A 16,329-nucleotide genomic window follows, 5' to 3' on the forward strand; every position below is an offset into this window, starting at 1 on the left:
AGAAAAAACTGCATCTCTGCTTTGTCATATTGGTGAAAAAGCATATTAGTATGAACTGTTCTCATTGCTCTTTGTTCTTATTTTTACTTTAATATTTCAACTCTATGCTACTAAAATAATATTTTTCCTTGTAATATTACGAGTTGAATCTCCTAAAATTGGGACTTTTTTTATCTTAATATTTTGACTTTATTCTGGTAAAATTACAGCTGTTTATTCCATTTCTTCTGTTGTTTTTTTTTATTATTTTAACTTTCTCCTTTTAAATTGTCTTGTCATAATTATGAATATTCCCATAATATTCTGACTTCATTCTTGTAACATTATTTTCGCAACCCAGTTTTCCAAAACTTACAACTTTGTTGTTTTGTTTGTTTTTCATAACATTATGACATTTTTCTATGAGACAAACATGCAAACCGCTTCTCCACCGTGCTGTCCATTGCTTTCTATTGTTGTCCATACATACATTATATAATATACTGATAAACAATTGATATTGATTAAATTTATTCATATTCATTTATTCAACAGACCAGTCATTCTTCTAAAAAAGTCATAACCTCTTTGTGATCATTCCAACTCATAGTTTGAGTATGTTGAATTCTGCTGCGGTGTTTTGGATGACAGATGTCACAGTTGGTGTCACTAAATGAGAATTTGAAAGTACTCCTGCCTTTGTCACAGGTGGTACAACAACAAACCAGCCACCCGGCAACAATAAAATAACAATGACGGGTTTTTGCTACACACTGTGACGTCACCCTGACCATTTAGTCATTAACAAGCATGTCCTTTGGGTGATTGTTTATGTTTGGAACGATGACCACCAGCAAATTAAATCTTAGCCTGTGACCTAGTAAAGTTAGAGTGACCTTGACATTTGAGCACAAAATATGTTTATCCTTGAGTCCACGGGAATGCAATGAAATTGAAATGCCCGCTCTGTTGCAGAAGAAATGAGCAAGCGGGAGGTCATGCAGCCCTTCACTATTCACGCGTTAAATTTCATTCTTATTCGATAAATGATGTATCTTCTTGGAGCACAGACGACAGATGTACAATAAAATAATCCCACAAGCAAATCCCAATTTTCTCATCTCACTCTCTGTAAATGTCAAACTACTCCTTGTAAAATGTCTACACGCCAAGCATGCCCTTATGAAGGCAGTTGATGTGTGCTGTATATTGCACAAAAGTATAAGCAGTCTCCGTCTATCTGTCTGTGTTTGCATCCGAATTGCCACCTTATTTTCACCTGTATCTATGAAAGTGAGGTGCATGTTTTAGTTTACTTATGCTTCAGCGACTTCATCCAGTTTGAAGTTTTATTGGACACTAGAATACAAATGAGAACCTTATCTAAGCCTATAATCCAGGACAGTCTGCAGGTTGCTTGTTAGCACTGTCACCCCAAAGGCATGTGTCATGCACACACTATGCATTCAAATATTAAACCATAAAAAAAAAACAAGAGTTGAGGGAAGGTTCATTCAAGCATGTTTAGAGGAGTTTGGTGGGGAGTAACTTATACAGAATACTGACCTCAACTCCATAAAGACAAATACAACTAGCTGTCAGTAAACAACAACAGTAGCAAGCAGTGTTGAACGGGCACTCGCGTCTCCACGTGAATCAAGGTTTATGCAAGTCGATCCCCATATGGGCTGCAGGACTCACTATAAGTAATTAAAAAAGGGCAATATGGATCTCTTCAGGGTGTCATCTTTATCACACACACCAGATTTCTGTTTTTACAGAAGTCTGACCTTCTTGATTGAGTTATTCGGTTTTGTGGCGCTAACTCATCAAAGGCTCCACCTACATTATAAGGAACAACCTACAATCTTTCATAATTTATCATCGCCCATCTGTCTAGAATCTGTGATTTTGATTTGGGCTTCCTAAGAGGAGTTCAAAGTACAACCCCTGGTTTTCACCTAATATGGTCCAAATTAAAACAGCAAACTTCCTGTTTGTTTTTACACATGGCTTAGTCAGACTTAGTTTTGGGCATCCTGTCATAGTAGATGTCGCCACCAAATTTAGTCATGGGCCGTGAAACTGGTGGAAGGGACTTATTTTTTCTAAATTCATCGGGAGTCGCTTTTCGGGTTGCTTAAATCTCTCATTTCTCACTGGGCCTGGTGCACTCGCAAAATCTGGTGAGTTCTAAGGCCCTCGAAAGTCTGAGGAAACTTGAAGAACCTAAATATGAGCTTGTCTACAGTACGCAAAAAATCCTGTGACAGTAATTGTGAATCGAACTACTGCATGTACAAATTGACATTGTCAAAGGCAACACACAAGTGGCAAGTGAAATATAGGTTTTGGACTGGGGACACTGGTTAGACCTATTTTTAACCTATGACACACATCCAACAGGTCATTTTTAGAAAGTATGTCACAAAAACTGCCTGAGGACAAACAGAAGAATTAATGGCAACCTTAAGCTCTCCTCGACAGCTTTAAAGACTGTTCATTTTTATGAACAAGTAGACTTGAGCAGGTTTCGCACGGAAGCGGAAGCAATGAACAGGTTTTGCTTCACGTAAGTCTTTCAATAATGAAGCATGCCAGTATGTATATTTTTATGTTCGGACATATGAATAAAAGAAATGCTAAGTCATAGTATAGTACAGTAATAGTAAGAGGGAATTAAACGCAGTATAAAAACATTTAAAGCCCTTGTAAATAGTTGAATTAATTAAAAATTAAATAATACAAAAAATGCATTATACATGCACCAATTAATAATTATTCTACTTTTAAATTTGCTTAAAATAAAGCTTACATTGAAAGAAATGTATCTTACTGTTACACTTGCAGATACTGGTGGCATGAATGCTTATTAATATGCAAACGATGCTGCAGGGGAAAGGATATTTTGGTGACAAATCACCTGAAGAAACCATAAAGAAAAGCCCCTTTCAACTCAATGAGCAAAACACATATGATGGAGCAAATATTAACACGGTGTCATGTCTGACGATGAAAGGTAAAGCTTATTCACTGACATCTGTTTAAATACACATTTCCAGTTATCAAATATGAATAGAAGAAATGCCATCAAATGTATTTATCACCCATCTTCTATGCCGCTTGTCATTTATTGATCATCATTTTGACATTTTAAAACTGTGATAATTACAGAAAGATTGTATGTCATTTGAAGTAATCATTTCCAGCCTCATGTGAGAACACAGACACAAACTCATGCATGCAAGGCAAGATGACAGACTGGGGATGAGAGTGGTGGGGGCCGAACGTTGTAAAGCAGGTGATTGATGAGGCAGCTCATTTTTCATTTGTGAGGTCATGATCACATCTATTATCTCTAATGACACAAATATTGGCACACACAAAACCCCACGATGGTACACTAGCTTGTGTGTGTTGGTGAGCGGCACACGATGGCTTGCCTTCACCCCAATACGGGGATCCAAGTGACCTTGCACAGCATCATCAGCATAGATGGGTGGTTGTGATTGAGTGGCTGTGACAGAGGTGTGTGTATGGGTGTTTGTGTGTGTCCAATACAAACCTTTTCAGGTTTGCCCTGTGCTGGCGTAACAGTTCAAAATAATCACCTATAAAGCCATAGTAATGACAATGCAAGCTCTTAATTGGCTTTTATGAGTCACCCATCCTATTTTTGTTTTCATCTGTACGCCGTTTAAATGTAATGTCTAGTTTCAAATGGGGTGTTGTTGTGATATAATAATATATGTTTATTATTGTGATTGCACTTTGCAATAGTGTAGCACACAATGTGTTATTTTGTATTGACTGTCATGAGCGCCATCATTGAGTGCATTATTTATTTCGACCAGAAGAGGGCCATATTTAAAAAAATGTTCTGGCCCATTATGCTCACTTGACATTAGTTACCACGTTTTGAATACTGGACTTCTATTTGGTATGACTTTCAATCATAGCATTCCACAAACATAGAATGCAGTGTTTTAAACCACGCTGTTTTAGTATAGCAGCAAAATGGCATTTAACATAAATAGGGTGCATCACAGCAGCATTTCAAGTAAATTAAAAGTGCAAACAAAAATAAGATGCATCACAGCAGAATGGTTTACATTATTTGGGTGACACAGATGTGTAGTCACAGGAGGTAGCTGAGGCAGAGCCTACAAAAAACGCCAAATTCTGATAAGATAAAATTAACATGAATAGTTGTATTCCATTGAACTGTATTATAAATGTATTTTCTGTATGATTCCAATCATTTAAAAAAATACTGTTAAGTAAAAACCGCCAAATTTATTTCCTGATCAAATACAGGAAAGAAACCTAAGATGAGGCTGCTGAAGTCAGCTGAAGTACTCGCTTAATCCTAAAGGGATGGGGGCGTACGTGAGCTGGACGGTGCTTGTCACTGCCGTTTTTCCATAGAGAGGAAAAAACAGTGCTTTTTGACAGCAGTTGCACTAACAGAAGAGCAGCAAGTCAAATGCAAGATATTTTTATGCTCTGCTGAATAAATGAATGAATTTGACTGCCAAGACTTGCATATCCAAGCTCACCGGAGGGTGATCAGACTTTTACAACAAAGTATCTGAACATTTCCTGGAGAAGGATAGGGTGCATGTACTTCATATACAAATAAAAAGGTTAGAACACAAATGTTTTTCAGTTAATAAAAAATGTATTCAATGCAGCAGTTTTCAAAGTGTGAGACAGCTTGAGAAAAATAAAGAGCAACATACATTTCAAACTTGCAAGATGTGTTTCAGAGAAAAATTATTAGATTTTTAGTTTCCAAATTGAGTGAGTAAACAGAGTCTGGATTTCACAGAAAACGCCTGAAAATACACGCCAGAAAATCTGTTTTTTGGGCATTTATTATGTTCTGCCATGCTTTGAAAACCTGTGATTTAATGTAACGGCAAGAAAGCAACTCATTGATGAGTGTCTTGAAGAAGGTAAGTTAAAACACTTACAGCTAGATGTTTTTGCCTCTCCATAAAGTCGTGTCCTGTGATTGTAATGCTCTATACGCTAACTTAATATTATTACTTTCCGACACATTCTCGCAGTGTGTGAAACAGAGGCCGAGCATCACCACAGTGTGGTGCAGTGACTCTAGGGGAGAATGAGAATAAAGGTGCTGTCACATTTCAGTGATGTAGCTGTCAGAGGGGAGATGGCATTGAGCTCCAAGGCAATAACACATTATGAAAAAGTCCTGGTATGATGACTCACTGTGGGCCACTTACTGGTTTGTTCTGTTGGCTCTGATGGGGTCCGCAGACCATTGTCCAGATGTCAGTCTGTCATCACACACCCATAAAGCAAGCATTTATTACTCACTGGTGTTGCATACAATTCTACCTTAAGCATTTCAATTATTGTCCATTGTGGTCACTCAAGCACCATTTAGCATCCCACTTTTTGTTGGGGGGGGATTTGAAATAATGATAATCAGGTCACACTTTACTAGTGAGGACAAGCGGCATAGAAGATGGATGGATGGATGGATGGATGGAGGTCACGCTTTACAATGAGGTACACAAAAATACAGTAGTTACTGAGGGACTAATGAAGAACTAATGAAGAACTAATGAGGAACTAATGAGGAACTAATGACTAAGGCACATGAATTGAGACTAGTTACTGAAGAACTAATGATGAACTAATGAGTAGCGGTTAGGTTGAGGGTTACGTAGGTTCATTCCTCATTAACTACTGTAATTTTGTGTACCTTGTTGTAAAGTGTTACCAACCATCATGCTGTCGATGCTGAGAAAAGCAGTTTGTAACAAAATGTGGAGCTGTGTGCATATTCCTATTCAACTAGAAATGACATGTGATCGCTGACAGACGTCTCCGAAGACTATCACACAGGTAAGTACTGTATATCAGAATATATTACAGCAATCCCCGGATACCATGCAAATATGCCTCCGACAGGCTTAAGAGCAATCTGATTGGGTGCTTTGTAAGTTTCTGGTGGTTTGCTGTCTCATTTATTTTCTGTGCATTACATCGCCTTTGATGTTCTTGGAGGAAAAAATCTGATATTTCACAACCCAATAAATGTTTAGGATGATAAAACGTCACACATGTCATAAACGAGACACACATGAGACTCAATCTACTAAGCCATGGTGCTGCTTATAACACAAACATATTTCCCCAACACACAGTAGTATTAATGCGTATGCTCGGTCAGAAATCATACAACCATCTGAAGCTGTGCACGGAGGATGGGGTACTCTTGAAGACGACAAAGTTTTACCGTGGTAATAGCACCCTCATTCACTTACTGTAGGTGGGTTGTCTTTTTTTACAGCAGATGTCACATTCAGTGGACTACAGTGTTTATTCTCGTTTATCGCAGGGCATAGGTTCCCAAAATAGCCCCCAAATAAGTGAAAACCGCAAAGTAGCCAACTTTATTTGTTTACAGTTATTATATCTATGTTTTAAGGATGTAAAACCCCTCACGATACACTTTTCTCAGACAGGCATTAACATTTTCTCACATTTAAACACTCAAGTTTCAAATTTCGTCAGAATTTTAATGATCAGTGTACTAGGTTGGAGACAATAAATTAGTGACTCACTCGTATTCACTTCGTCCTGGCGTCGTTTGGCTGTAGCGTTTTTGTATCCTTGTTGTTCGTGTCGTCGTCCTCCAAAAATCCACGAAACAGCAAGTCTGCGAAAGGTGAACTGCAATGTAAACAAGGGGACACAGTATTTATATAAAGCTACAAAATTATTTGGCAAAAATCTTTCACTGTGCTATTTTGATCTACGCAAGTGAATTGAATTATTAATAAAATAGAAGAATTCATATAATAAAAACAAATATGCTGCATGCTTTAGAATGCAGTGTCCCACAGCACATTCTAAAAATATAGTTTAAACAAGGAAAAATGGAAAAGTCAGCAGTAATTTACAAGAGTAAAGTCAAAATATTGAGAAAAAACAATTTGTAATCTAACGAGAAAAATGTTTAATTTTACAAGAATAAAAAAATAACGTAATTTTGGTAGCATAAATTAAGGTTCATAAATCTTAATATTATATACGAGAAGAAAATTTAAAAGAAGAAATAGTTGGAACATTTTAAAAAACAAAAGAGCAGAAATTTTTTTTTTAAATGTCAAAGTGGCCCTTGCATCCTTTTATTGTCCAGTATGTGGCCCTCAGTAGAAAACCTCTGCTTTAGAAGTTGCTCCAATTTTTTTTGTTGCGTTTTAAACATAGAATTGTCCAAAAAAAAAATCTTGGCAAGAGGAATATATGATTCCGAGGGCGCTAAGGAGTCTGAGTGATTTATTGCTTAAGTCTCAATAATTTGCTCATTTACTGCAAGTTTACTCGTAATGAAGAACAAAGTGACGTTTGTAGGGGAGAGACAGACGTAATGATTTCCTGTGGCTGACAAAAGCTCCATAACACACATTGAGAAGACACTCATGATCACCTGAGGGTCTTCTCCTTTCTCATTATTCTCCTGTCTTACTTCCATTCCTTCTCTCCGCACCTGCAGCAACACCCCCACATCCACTTCTTCCGCATTTGCAACCCACACATGTAACTCATGTCCTCTCGAGCCACCTCTTCTTCATCCTTGTCCAGCCTTGCCTTTTTGTTGTGCAGCGCTTAAGGACAAAATCCGTCTTCCAGTACTCAGACCTACGTATATGGAATACAGCTGTTAACATCATTAAAGCCCTCTTTACATGAACTAACACCCCCACAGTCACCTTTACACTCGTATTACTCAATACAGTAGACATAATCAGAAAAAATAAGCCATTTAACACATAAATAAAACTCGTTCTCATGAGTGTTGCAATAAATATGTTCCAGACGTGTGGACAGGAAGTGCCATCGGGGGTTCAGAGTTTTAGCTGGATTGCAGCCGCAATAGTAGCCTTTGTTGTTATTATTATTATTATTATTATTATTATTATTATTATTGTGTTTATTACGTTATTGTTGTGCCTGTTGTGAGATAATTCAAACCTGCAATAAAATCCTGATCAAGTCTTGTGCTTGTATGTTTCACCTACTGACACCTAGTGACCAGTGTAGAATACTGCATATATAATATATAACACTGCACAACAATTTGAATGCATCTTCTTGAATGCCTTATATTTGTATTTAAGGTCATTTTGCCATTTTTGTGCTTGATAATGTTTAATTGAGGCAAAAATACATAAAATTTGTATAAACCGACATACTTTTTTTTAATTCATAGGCCATATTCAACCACGAAACAGCCTGATTTATGAACTAATATATTTTTAAAGAGTGAAGAGGGAAGCCACGAAATTCAAACTGCAGTGTGGTGAGGGACGACTGCACTAGCGTCACACATTGATTTTGCAGCTGGAAACATTTCATATACAGTATAAACCAGAAGTTTATATACACAATGTAGACGGACACTTAAAACATTTTATTCTGAAATTAAATCTGACTAAACTTTTCCTGTTTTAGGTCAGTTAGGATTACCAAAATTATTTCTATTTGCTAAATACTGCAATTATGAGACACACTATTTTAGATTGTTTTTTTTTAAATTACTTTCTTTAAGGTCAAAGGTTTGCATTCATTTCGTTAGTATTTGGTAGCGTTGCCTTTAGACTGTATGACTTGGGTCAAGCATTTTGAGTATCCTTTCTTAAGCTTTTATAAATCAGGAATCTTACTTTGTAGAAATTCACTTATCACGATTGGGTCTGAAACCTACTAATGGCGATAAAGGAGGGATTACTGTACTGGTAAATACTGTGTTTCATTTGCCAACTATAACCCAAAGCTAAGATGTACGCTGTACCTTCTTTGGACATACTAAACAACTTAGCATATCTTGACCTACAGCGGAATGGTGTTAGCATGTATAATAAACCTAAAGGAAAAATATCCATCATTTTTTTCCTCTATGCGGTCTACGCGGTATGGACACCCCATGCGACATTCCATGTCGGCAGTGCTGTAGCGTGGGTTGCCAGGGCCCAGGAAAAGTCAAGTATTTGCACCCTCTCCTCCTGGGTCCACCAGTCCAGTGTCAAACTGTTTTGTCCCTTCAGGACACCATAGTTCTTGCTTGTGTTATGTATGTGGAAGCAAGCCATGCATAAAGTGTATGTGCTGAAGACGCCTCATCGTATTTTGTACATGTCTATTACTTAGGTGCCAACTGCTACTATGTCAACCATACAGACAAGACAAGAAACTGCAAGAAATGAGAGTCAATTGCATCTGCGTTCATAGGATTGATACGCGGGAAAAACTGGAAACAACGCCCAACCCAGTTTGGATCTCAACTTCAATGATAGAAAATGTTTAATATGGTCGCCACTCTCACTGCATCTGTTCAAAGCTAAATGAGTGATGAATTGTCTAAGAACTCTAATCAATGTGGCTCAGTTGGTCAAAGCGTGGTTCTAATAATGTCAATTTCACGGGTTCCACATCAGTGCAGGCAGTTACAGTAAATACCACTGAGTCCAATACTGTACATGTACAGTAAATCTCATTGGTGTGCACAACTACAAAAAACAACATTAAATGCCATTCAAATCATAGGGCCTTGATGGAAAAATCCTCCTTTTTGACAAAAACAGTGTTTCAGCGTTTAAAGCAGTGTGACAGCGACAGGTGATAATAAAAGGACCAATCTAGCAAAGGAAAACAAATGATGCCTTATTTTGTTTTGGCAACAATATAGTGCATCTTCCCCTTTCAAATAATGGCATTGTTGGGATACATAATGAGATGCTGCCCTTCTTCAGAGGCCTACGCTGAGCATCAGCATAATGTGAATGTCTAGTGCACTCATATATAATTTATGAACATGGCCATGATCTTATGAAGGGCCATATAGTGACAGCTCTTCAGCAATTTCTGGCTGTTCAAGGGCAGATTTCGCTTTGATATTTCATGACAATGAATATGTGTTGTGTGACTGTATGGTGTTTGCAAGGGACAGTTGCAGAAGGAGGCAGCGCACACATGAAGCTGTGCAGAACGAGAGCATCTGCCAGCCTCTGGCACTCCATCAAAAGCAACAAGACGAGGACAGAGACAGAGAAAGACATGAAAGTGAGATGGGATGGGGAGGGGGGTTATGTTACAAGGCATATGGCCAGTGTGAGCAGGCAGATGTTCTCTGTGGAGAGGAGAGGTGAGTGTGCACACGTCCTGTTGCGTCAGCTATGCATTACCCGCCAAGACCCCCCAAGGGAACCAATAGACAAATGTGTAATGTGGGTGTACAGGCATGATGGGGCATTTGAAGGCTCATCATCTATTCCTTTCCTTTGATACTCTCCATACTAATGCACCCTAATCACCAGCTCCTCAGTTGACAGGGAACTGGTTATACTCTTGACATTTTGGAGTGTTGTGGCCACACATTTCTATCCTCTGACCGCCAATGTGTCTTTTTATCGAAATGAGCCATCATTTCCTAGTGAATTTTGCACAAAACAACTTTTTTCTTGATAATGTAAGAGAATTCCATTCATGCACTGCAATTACTATGAATACAGTAGAACCGAAAGTCTAGCAAATTTGTACACTTTCAAATTTTAGCCATTCAGTGTGAACACTGTGCAACTTCATTCATGGACAGCTATTACGCCCATACTGACATCCAAAAGGAACTAGGGATGTCTGATATTGGCATAAAAGTGAGACATCTGTTCATACCGGTATCAGATATCCTACCGATAATGATTGTGAGTGATGATGTCGTGCTCCACACAGCAAAAGCTTGCTCGCTCAGTTTGTCCGCGGTTATGAGTTATTTTCAAATTTCGCCTCCGAATTCTAAATATATAATTTCCAATGAGTGTAAAGCGCCGCGAGGAGGGAGTAAGGCATCTTCTTTTATTACTTCTAGTCGAATATCACACCTCAGGAAGAATCACTCTGAGCCACACGCAGCTGGCATACCTGCAGTAAAATAGTGTGTGATTAAATGAGCACAGTTTATAATAATCACTAATTGTATTAGTTTCATACTTTATACTTTACTTTGTTCTTTTAGCTTTCCAAAGCCAGCCATTTGTGAATGTATTAAGATGAACCTGTCTGAGTTGTTGATAGTAGGAGAACATGTTAGTTGACTACTGGTCATGATTTTTTTAATGATTATTTTGCTGAGACAAAATGTTGAAAACAAATACGGTACTTTTTCCTACAACTTACTTGCGTTGCATATTGCAGTATTTGTCTTATTTTGCACAAATGGTGTTTATTTGTGAAATGCATCCAGTGGCATCACAGTAAAAGCAGCGCAATGTGTTCATTACACAAGATGTGACCTGACATTTGTTTGAGGGAAGAGCTTCTGTTAATATCGGTACTGGTTGATATCAGCAAGTGCCGGACATTATCGGTTTATGGTATATCAGTAAAAAGCTAATACAATAGATACAATTCCGATTTCAATTTCTTTTACAGTAGTCCTTCATTTATCGCGGTTAACTGGTCGGCGTACAGGAAGTGACGTTTTATCAGGGATTTTTATTGGGGATTATTGTGCCTGTTGTGAGATAATTCAAAGCTGCAATAAAAGCTTGTTGTCCCAGCCATCAAATCACTAAACATTACAGTAACATTACAACATTATGACGAGTCTACATATCAGTACTACATATCAATAATACATTCACGGTGTCTTTGAATGCGTCTTCTGAATGCCTTATGTATGTATTTGAGTTCATTTAGCCATTTTTATGCTTGAAAATGCTTAAGTTATGCATCCTTTCGATATGCATCCTTTTTTTACTTATAATACGCCATATTCAACCACAAAACAGATTGATCGATATATTTTTTGAAAAACTATCAAAGAGTGAAGCCGCAAAGTTCAAACCGTGAAGTAGCGAGGGACGACGGTACGCGTCTATGATTGTGCAGAATGACTAACTTAAGACAACATTTTTTATTGTTGTGACATCTCAACATTAGCATTGAATAACTTCTTTTTACACTTGTAGGACCTAATGTTAAAACATTACTTGAAACATTGCCAGTATTGTTAATAAAGGTTTTATGATGGAGACAGTTGGAACAGATGAACAATGATGTTTTTATGATGTTTCTTCTAAAAACAAGCAAGTTGCCCCTAAAAGTTGAGTCGGGGTTCAGGCAAAGGAATGACGCAGCCCTTTCATTATAGTATAGCGTGTGTGTGCGTGTGTGTGTGTTTTTATCTACTTTCTTGTGGTAAATGTGGATAAATGAGTAGAGTGTGAGATATCAGGTGCACATATATGTTAGAAATCTCCTCCAGCGTTCGCTCTCTTAGGGATACAGATCATTGCTACCAATGCTATAAATCATGCTGCTGCTGCTGTATGTGTGTATGTGTGTGTGTGTGTGTGTGTGTGTGTGTGTTAGAGAGAGAGTGAGATCAGATGAAGGTGCAGAACAAAGCAGAGGTGGAAGCAGAGATGGTAAAGGTGAGACAAGCAAAGCTTCCGTTCTGTGTTTCTAAAGTGTTCGTTACTGGAATATTAACACATTCCCGTTTTTATACTTATTATTCAGGACTATGGGCACATTACATTGCACAATAGATGCAATTTTGTAGTAGCAAATGAAAAGCTTCCAATTAACAAAGAATGATCTTAATTGAAGAAATAATCTTTATTTAGGCATGTGAATAAGAGGATTTCTTTTGGATTTTTACCCTACTTATGCAAGCGTATTTCCACCTCAGGCTGTCTGCACTTCTAATGCAGGCCATGCTGTGTGCAAGATGGGTTTCATGAATTATTGGGCTCATTTGGTCAATTTCACAACATCAGCTGATCACTAAGCTAAGTATATTTGCAGTGCAGTGCACGTATTTACTCTAGAAAGCGCTGCCTTTTCTCTCAAGCCTGTTCTTTGTAGTGTGTGTCAGATGACTGGTTAGAAATGTAAACCTGGCGTCAGACTGTTATTACAGAACGGACCTTGGAACGAGATTTAGATGTTTTGACTCCTGCGGGTCACATTCTTTGACCTTTGCATGTGACGTGTTGCATTGATCATATGGCCGTAATCTGCTCTGTATGCTTCTGGTGATTAATCTCAGCCCTTTTGCACAAGATGGCTGCCGACAGCATTAGACGCAGACTTTGGAATTAAACCGGTGTTCCACGGGAAATGTACTGCCACTGTGATTGTGTTGCTTATTCTATTGTGTATGAATCTGAGTTTAAAAAAACATATTTGCCCAAGCCTAATTGAGTTAAGCATTCTCAGGGTTTTCATTCTTGCTGTAAAGATGAGATGAGTCCTGCGTGTGCAGACGACTTAAATCTGCGGGTACACAGATTGTTTTTAACGTTAACATAGTTTGTCTGTGCATGAACCTACAAGTGACAATAAAAAAAATGTCATTTATACACTTTTGTCAGACTCAAACTGACCTGTGAGAGGCAGCAATGAGCTGTAGGACTCCCAGAAAACAAAAAGAAGAAGAAGCCTTGTGATTTCTATTCTATAATCAAAATTCAATTAAATAAACATCTTAACAAGTTGGTACTCTCCTCCTTTTCTGAAGTCATTTCAGTTGGAGCTTGCTGCCGTTGCCTGCCTTTGTTTCTGCTTCCATATTCTCCAGTAAGATCATTTGGCTATTATGGCGTTCTAACTGAAAATCACTGAGTGGCTCGGACATCTTCAAGATTTCTACTTACTTCAGGAAATAGTGAACCTGTACTGAACATTTCCAATCCTGAGAAGATCGGGAAGGGTAAAATCATTCTTAGCACACCTCGCACCAGAGGATAATCTGTCAAGGTAATCTTTTGGAGCCATCAGGCTTTGCTGACTTTGGTCGTAGGGGGGATTCGGGTTTAAAATCATCCAGATTATCTTTATGTGTGAACCCCGCGAGAGCAAGGTGGACTATTTGGTGCATGGAACAGACTATTTGGATTTACATTATTTCCTATGGAAAAGAATTGCTTCAGCTTTCATCTGACCTTCTGGATCACATTCATGACGAAAACCGCAGTTCCGCTGTACTTCAGTAATAAATATTATACATAATAATTCTTTAAAAAATTCAGCAATATTAAATAAAATCCACAACAAAATGTCATCATTACCACAGCAAAACCAGCAGTACAGAACAACACAATGTGCAAAAAAAAAAAAAAAATGACGTGCCTGTGTTGTAATGCTGATGTTCACAATTCCTCTTTTTGTGAATGCACCTTGCTCGACGTGACCGTGATTGGTGGGTAATGACAACGTTTTGTGTTGTTGTGGAACGCCCCGGTGAAACGTGTACGTAATGTTGGCAATTAAGTTTAAAAAGCGCGTCCTGTCTGTCAGGATGCTACGTTACAGAGGTGGGAGAAAGTCAGTGTTTTGCTGGTCTCATGTAAGCCTCAAGTCTTTAATCCCGAGTCTCGAGTCAAATCTCAAGTAAAAACATGCAAGTCCAAGTCAAGTCCAGATAGGCTTGAAATTTGTGAGTCCTGACAAGTCACAAGCACTGTTTAGTGTTTACCAAGTAAAAAAACATTTTAGCAATGTAACAGTTTCTTAAATTTGACAAATACAATGAATGCATTTAGAATTTTTAGATTTTTTTTAACAAGACACAGAAAAATAGTGCTGACACAGCATTGATTCATTCATTCGTTGCTGTTTGGCTGGAAGGAATGCCATGATTGTACTGCTTAATAGTGATGCCTGTGGAGTACATTTCAACTTACTATAATCCTAAATTGACGAACATGGCTTACACCTTATAAATGAATATAAGTTGAGGGGGGCATGGGTTGATTTAGAGGTGATTGTTTTGTTTTTGAACAATAGACACAGACTTGCAAGGAAGCAGAGAGACAACACAGAGAGAGAGAGAAAGAGATATAGGATTCTGGGACAGCCGAGATCTTACAGAACAGACGACATCCTCTGTTGCCATGACAACTGCCTCCATGCAAGCAATCGCTGGGTCCCATGCTTTGCTCACTACTCACCCACACAGACAAACACACACAGAATTGAGAGACATGTGCACAAACTCCCACACTGCCTGGCAACTCACCTCTCATCCACCCACTCCCCTCCTCTATCGCTACATCTTCCCATGCATGCATGCATGTATGTATGGTACATTTATGCAACTCTGCTAATGTTTTATTGTTTGTACGTGTACAATTTGACTGTTTATGTTTTGTCTCTGGACATCTACAATTGGGCAGATGTCTGCTGAAGAAGGCCCACTGCGAAAGACTGAACCACAAATCCATGATAATCACAAATTCTTGCATGCTTCAGTTTGCTTGTGCAATCACAGATGCACACTGGAAATTAATTGACTTTAAGGACTATAACAAACAGCACAAGGTCACATGAATATGCAAATTCTCTTCACACAATGTTGTGTACACACTCACAGTTTTCACACAGGGGAATTATTCCATGTCGCCTTTGGCCTGCCAAGCCAGAGAGTCAGCAAACTTTGTGTGTGCACACACACATGCAGACACGCACAGCCATGACCCACAGGACCCACAGCTCAGGGACGATACAAGCAGCGTCCAAATAGAAATAGTCTTATCAGGAAAAAGACAAACTAATATAAAACTGAGAGGTATAAATCACGCGAATATTTTCCTTTCCAACATAATTTGGGAGATAATTTCATTTCAATGTGACACAAGATGGCCAACAGAGGACATCGCAGAGCCATAAAAACAAAATGAAAAACAGCATTAGGTGGCAGCAGCATAAATATTGGTGTGTCATGGTGTCCTTAAAAAGCGCAATGTTGGAACTAATCACTGATGTGTGGTGAGGTTCACTGACTGCTTTGGAGGTTTTTTAAATGTTAATATAGGTTGCTCATGAAGAGGACAACAAGAAAAAGAAGATAATAACACAGTTTTGTTAAAAAATTTGGTTTGGAAACACTTCATGTTTCCATTAATTTTTTTAGAAACTGAAAAACATTTGTGGTTTTACCTTCTATTTACATATGAAGTACATGCACCCTATCCTTCTCCAGAACAAGTACAAGTCTGATTACATTCTGTTGAGCTTGGATATATAATCGTCCATTTTGCCAGTCAGATTTATTCAGCTTGAGATGTTGCTGGGTTTTCCTCTCTATAGAAGGACGGCAGCGACAAGCACCTTTATGGTGAGGACGAGTACCGTGCGCCTCAGCGTATGATATTTGTATTATATTGTCCGCTTAGCAATAAATAATGATGTCACAATTACAATAAACACATTACACACGCTGTAGAAAGTCATGGTGTATAATAAATGTTTCTGCAAACATTACTGACAAACAGACATCGCCTTCAGCGCCGCACTCAGATGACA

The 16,329-nt window shown here is 38.3% G+C and overlaps 1 long non-coding RNA gene across 2 annotated transcripts in view; it reads right to left on the reverse strand.

Moving 5' to 3' along the window:
* The window catches only part of LOC129191272 (uncharacterized), a 46,437-nt gene that overhangs the window by 25,077 nt on the left and 5,031 nt on the right, over positions 1 to 16,329 (reverse strand). Inside the window, exons 3-4 of one of the 2 annotated variants that reach the window (XR_008573170.1) lie at positions 7,451 to 7,662; positions 6,582 to 6,690 (exon numbers count right to left, since the gene is read on the reverse strand). This is a non-coding gene — a long non-coding RNA (uncharacterized LOC129191272). The remainder of the gene's footprint in view (positions 1 to 6,581; positions 6,691 to 7,450; positions 7,663 to 16,329) is intronic. The other variant, XR_008573169.1, reaches the window with a different exon arrangement.

Source organism: Dunckerocampus dactyliophorus, chromosome 12 (assembly GCF_027744805.1).
Source record: "Dunckerocampus dactyliophorus isolate RoL2022-P2 chromosome 12, RoL_Ddac_1.1, whole genome shotgun sequence".
NCBI lineage: Eukaryota > Metazoa > Chordata > Actinopteri > Syngnathiformes > Syngnathidae > Dunckerocampus > Dunckerocampus dactyliophorus.